The sequence below is a fragment of the Lycium barbarum genome, chromosome 7 (genome assembly GCF_019175385.1).
Source record: "Lycium barbarum isolate Lr01 chromosome 7, ASM1917538v2, whole genome shotgun sequence".
Lineage (NCBI taxonomy): Eukaryota > Viridiplantae > Streptophyta > Magnoliopsida > Solanales > Solanaceae > Lycium > Lycium barbarum.
The window spans coordinates 84,957,244-84,963,243 of record NC_083343.1 but is presented as its reverse complement, the minus strand read 5'-3'; positions in this window follow the sequence as shown (position 1 = coordinate 84,963,243).

The following is a 6,000-nucleotide window of genomic DNA, read 5'->3' as shown; positions in this document are numbered from 1 at the left end:
CTCCAGCGGGTGCTTCGGGTCAACAGGTGACTGAGGCCATACATTTATTGACCCAATTGGTTGCCGCCCAGGCATAACGACAGAATGCGGGCCCGAGCGATCGTTCAGCTAGCACGAGAGCTCGTGATTTTATGACCTTAAATCCTCCGGAGTTCTTTGGGTCGAAGCCGGACGAAGATCCGCAAAACTTTATTGATGAAATATTGAGGACCTTAAAGATTATTCATGCCTCCGAGACCGAATCCATGGAGTTGGCCTCTTATAGACTCCGCGATGTGGCGGTATTATGGTACAACAACTGGGTAGCATCAAAGGGAGAGAACGCGCCTCCTCCGGTTTGGCAAGAATTTGTGGATGCTTTTATTCGTCATTATTTGCCACCCGAGGTCCGTCGAGCTAGAGCGGACAGGTTCTTGAATCTAAAGCAAGGAAGCATGAGTGCCCGAGAGTATAGTATGCAATTCAATTCTTTGGCTAGATATTCCCCAACTATGGTGGCCGACATGGGAGACCGAGTCGATATATTTGTGAGTGGTTTGGGGCCACACTTGTTTAGAGATTGTCTGACGGCCTCTTTGCAAGACGGGATGGATATTTCCCGAATACAGGCCCATGCTCAGAATCTTGAGGAACGACAACAGCCGCAAAGAAGTGATCGTGATAGTGACAGAAGACAAGGTAAGAAGGCTAGATCTATGGGAGCCAGCGGTGAGTATAGAGGGGGACCGAGACAGATGCAATATAGGCACTCAAGTCAGTCAGCGACTAGTGCGCCTCCCAGATTCTCAGACATGAGGTTTGATCGTTCTTTTCAGTCAGGACAGGGCCAGAGTTCGAGGGTCTCAAATTCTCAGTTTAGGGGAGACTTTAGTCAGAGGAGACCCTCAGTGCCACGGTGCAGCCAGTGCGGTAGACTACATTCCGTACACTATCGTCAGGGTTCGGATGCTTGCTATGCTTGCAGGCAGGTTGGTCATATGATGAGAGATTGCCCTTCAGCAAGAGGTAGAGTTGGGACTCAGCCTACGGGATCAGCAGCTGGGTCTTCCTCAGTACGCCTGACAGCACAGACTTCTCAGACTACAGCAGGTAGAGGCAGGGGCAGAGGGGGAGCATCTACTTCAGGTACTGTTCAGCCCCACGTATATGCTTTAGCCGGGCGACAGGATCTTGAGTCTTCCCCAGATGTCGTCACAGGTACATTAACTATATTTTCCCGTGATGTATATGCTCTGATCGATCCGGGTTCTACCTTATCTTATGTTACTCCGTATGTTGCTGACTGTATTGGGGTGAAACCCGAGCCAATTAGACCTTTTGAGGTATTCACTCCGGTTGGTGATCCGGTAATGGCGAGGAAAGTGTACAAAAATTGTGTAGTTGTCATATGTGATCGCCGAACAAAAGCTGATTTGATTGAGCTGGAAATGCTTGATTTTAACGTAATTATGGGTGGATTGGTTGGCCTCATGCTATGCTAATGTCGATTGCCGGACGAAGATGGTTCGATTTCAATTCCCGGGAGAGCCCGTGCTTGAGTGGAAGGGTAATACAGCTTCTCCAAAAGGTAGGTTCATTTCCTACCTTAAGGCAAGAAAGATGATAGCCAAGGGATACATTTACCATCTAGTTCAAGTTCATGATACCGAGGCGGAGCCACCAACTTTTCAATCAGTTCCGGTAGTGAATGAATTCCCAGATGTGTTTCCAGACGAACTTCCAGGACTTTCTCCAGAAAGAGAGATTGATTTTGCCATCGATGTGTTGCCGGACACCCAGCCTATTTCTGTTCCTCCTTATTGAATGGCTCCGGCAGAATTGAAAGAGCTAAAGACGCAGTTGAAAGACTTACTCGAGAAGGGTTTCATTAGGCCTAGTTCATCACCGTGGGGAGCACCGGTATTGTTCGTAAGGAAGAAAGACGGTTCTCTACGAATGTGTATCGATTACAGGCAGTTGAACAAGGTGACGGTGAAGAACAAATATCCTCTTCCAAGGATTGATGACTTATTTGATCAATTGCAAGGTGCCAAATGGTTTTCTAAAATAGATTTGTGATCGGGTTATCATCAGGTGAGAGTTAGAGAAGCGGACATTCCTAAAACATCTTTCAGGACAAGATATGGCCACTATGAATTCCGAGTGATGTCGTTTGGGTTGACTAACGCTCCGAAAATGTTCACGAATTTAATGAACAATATGTTCAGGCCACTCTTGGACTTGTTTGTGATAGTGTTTATTGATGATATTCTGGTATATTCTCGCACAGAATCAGAGCATGCAGATCATTTGAGAATTGTTCTTGGCATTCTTCGAGCTCGCGAATTATATGCAAAATTTTCAAAGTGCGAGTTTTGGCTGAATTCTGTGACATTTTTGGGCCATGTTATTTCAGATGATGGCGTCCGAGTCGACACTCAGAAAATTAAAGCTGTAAAGACTTGGCCAAGGCCTACGACACCTACAGAAGTCCGTAGTTTTATGGGTTTAGCAGGTTATTATAGAAGATTCGTAGAGGGATTTTCATCTATTTCAGCTCCATTGACGAAGCTAACCCAGAAGTCGGCGAAATTTCAGTGGAATGACACTTGCGAGCGTAGTTTTCAAGAGTTGAAAGACAGATTGACTTTAGCTCCAGTGTTAACACTTCCCGAAGGGCCGGATGGCCATGTCGTGTATTGTGATGCCTCCGGTGTGGGACTAGGATGTGTATTAATGCTACATGGGAAGGTTATTTCATATGCTTCGAAACAGTTGCGGAAACATGAACAGAATTATCCAACTCATGACCACGAATTAGCTGCAGTCATCCATGCCTTGAAAATGTGGAGACATTATTTGTATACGGTGCATGTTGATATTTATACAGATCACAAAAGTCTCCAATATATTTTCAAGCAGAAGGAGTTAAATCTGCGGCAGAGGCGGTGGTTAGAATTACTGAAGGATTACGATGTGAATATTTTGTACCACCCCGGAAAAGCGAATGTGGTAGCTGATGCGCTTAGCCGCCGATCCATGGTCAGTTTATGTGGAGTTCCTTCAGAAACGAAAGAAATGGTTCGTGAGCTCCATCGATTAGCAAACCTTGGAGTACGTGTAATTGATTCGGGTAATGCAGGAATTAATGTCAATGATACTACGGTCTCGCCCTTGAATGTGGAGATAAAAGAACGCCAGTATGAAGATCCATAAATGTGTCATTACAGGGACGTCTCTTGTGAAAAAGAGAAGTCTCCATTCGAAGCCTCCGTAGATGGAGTCCTTAGATATCGAGGCAGGCTATGTGTGCTGGATGTAGCAGAATTACGCCAACGGATTTTAGAGGAAGCACACTATTCTCGGTACTCTATTCATCCAGGTGCAACTAAGATGTATCATGATCTCAAATTGCTGTATTGGTGGGATGGCATGAAACGAGACATAGCAGGATTTGTAGCACAGTGTCCAAATTGCCAACAAGTGAAAGCCGAACATCAGAAGCCAGGGGGCTTATTGCATGCAATTGAAATTCCTACATGGAAATGGGAAGAAATTAATATGGATTTCATTGTAGGATTACCTCGCTCCAGAGGCAAATACTATTCAATATGGGTGACCGTGGATAGATTGACCAAAGCAGCTCACTTTCTTCCAGTCAGAACCACGTATTCCGCGGAAGATTATGCTAGGTTGTACTTGAAAGATATTGTGCGACTTCACGGAATTCCATTAGCCATTATTACAGACAGAGGATCCCAATTTACAGCTAAGTTCTGGAAGTCATTTCAAGAAGGTATAGGTACTCAAGTTAAGCTTAGCACGGCATTTCATCCACAGACCGATGGACAAGACGAACGCACTATTCAGACTTTGGAGGATATGCTACGAGCATGTGTGTTGGATTTTGGCGGTAGTTGGGATGAGTATTTACCTCTTATTGAATTTGTCTACAACAATAGCTATCATTCCGGTGTTCAAATGGCTCCATATGAAGCTTTGTATGGAAGGAAATGCAGATCCCCGATTGGATGGTTTGAAACAGGAGGAGCACAATTGATAGGCCCCGAATTGATTCAGCAAGCGGTAGAAAAAGTTAAGGTGATTCAAGATCGATTGCTAACAGCCCAGAGCCGCCAAAAGTCTTATACAGGTAATCGCCGGCGAGATCTGGAATTTCAGGTCAATGATTGGGCATTCTTGAAAGTATCGTCAATGAAAGGGGTAATGAGATTCGGTAAAAAGGGGAAGTTGAGCCCACGATATATTGGACCTTATGAAATTATCTGTAAGGTGGGTCGGGTAGCCTACGAATTGGACTTGCCTTCAGAGCTTGAGTCAGTGCACCCAGTTTTTCATGTTTCGATGCTCCGCAAGTGTATTGGAGACCCAACAAGAATAGTTCCGGTTGATGATGTCCAAGTGACGGAGAAACTAGTATATGAAGAAGTGCCTATTGCCATTTTAGATAGACAAGTGCGAAGACTTCAAAACAAAGAAGTAGCTTCAGTGAAGGTCTTGTGGCAAAACAACAATCGGGAAGAAATGACTTGGGAAGTGGAGGAGAATATAAAGCCAAATATCCGCATTTATTCCAATCTCCAAAAGAGGTTCATGATGATATGCCGAGATTATAAGGTATGTATGCTTACTTTTTATGTTCTTGGTCTTGTGTGGCCATAGATGTGTTGATATTGTGATGTAGCCCTGTGAGGCGGTGATATCGTGGGCTGTTGTGACAGGTTGGTAGCGCAAGATTACAGAGGAAACTCTGGCAAAATTTTCGTAGAATCCCAAGTGTTTAACATTCGAGGACGAATGTTCCAAAAGGGGGGAAGAATGTTACACCTCGGAAATTTTTCGCGAGCCTACAATGAATAGACCAATGAAGGGTATGAGTGTGCGATGTTTTACTAAGTAGGGAATGGCTAATTATGAGTTTTTGGAAATAAGAAAGTTGCGGAATTTTATTTCAGCCCAGTGGTCGTAAAGTGATTTACGGACCGTAAAGTGCCATCGTCCTTCAACATTTCAAAAATTTCGACTTTCTGTTAAATGTTGAAATGGTAAAATACGACCCAGAATACGGACCGTAAATCGAAATACGGCCCGTAAACTGAGTCGTAAACTTCCAGGATCTCCAGCCAACCTTTCTGTTTCTGATATGCTTAAATACGACCGTGGAGGACGGACCGTAAGCCAGTATACGGTCCGTAAACTGTGGTTTACGGCCCCTGTACACCCCGACTGTTGTTCATTAAAAATCAGATTTTGAGTATTAAAAAGGGACCCTAACCTCATTTTATTTCATTTCCCATATCCACAATAAAAGAACACTCTAGAATATTCTCCAAAACACTTCATCCAAGAGAATCAAAGGAACATCAAGATCAACAACATTAAATCCATGAAACAAAGTGTATGAAATGCAAGTAAAGGTCATCTACCTCAAGAAACCCCAAGAAAGGTGAAGTAGGGTTTTGGTGAAAAGAAGGCATTACTACTCAAGACTTATTCAACCATCATCTAAGGTAAGTTTCATGACTTTATCACGTTGTTTAAGGTATTGGAAAACTAAGATGCTTGAATTGTAGAAAGACATGGAAAATGGGTCTTGAATGAGTAAATAGTGTTACAATTGTGTCACGACCCAACCCCGTAGGCCGTGACTGGTGCCCGAGCTGGACACCCGTATACACGCCTGTTAGTTATATGATCAATCAACACAAACATAACATGGAACTTATTAAGGCCAAAGCACAGTCTCGGAGCTGTCACATAAAAGTTTAAATATGTGTCGCAACCTGTCTCCTGAGGAGTCACAACTATCAACAGATAACGCAGTACGTACGCCGACAAGGCTTTCATAACATGTGGGAACGTCCCAACTATATATATATACGCCAGCCGACAAGGCTGCCACTATGCAACAATAACACAAGTAAGCCGACAAGGCTGCTATCACAACATGACAACATATGCAAGCCGGCAAGGCTGCTACAACGATAGAACACGCGTACT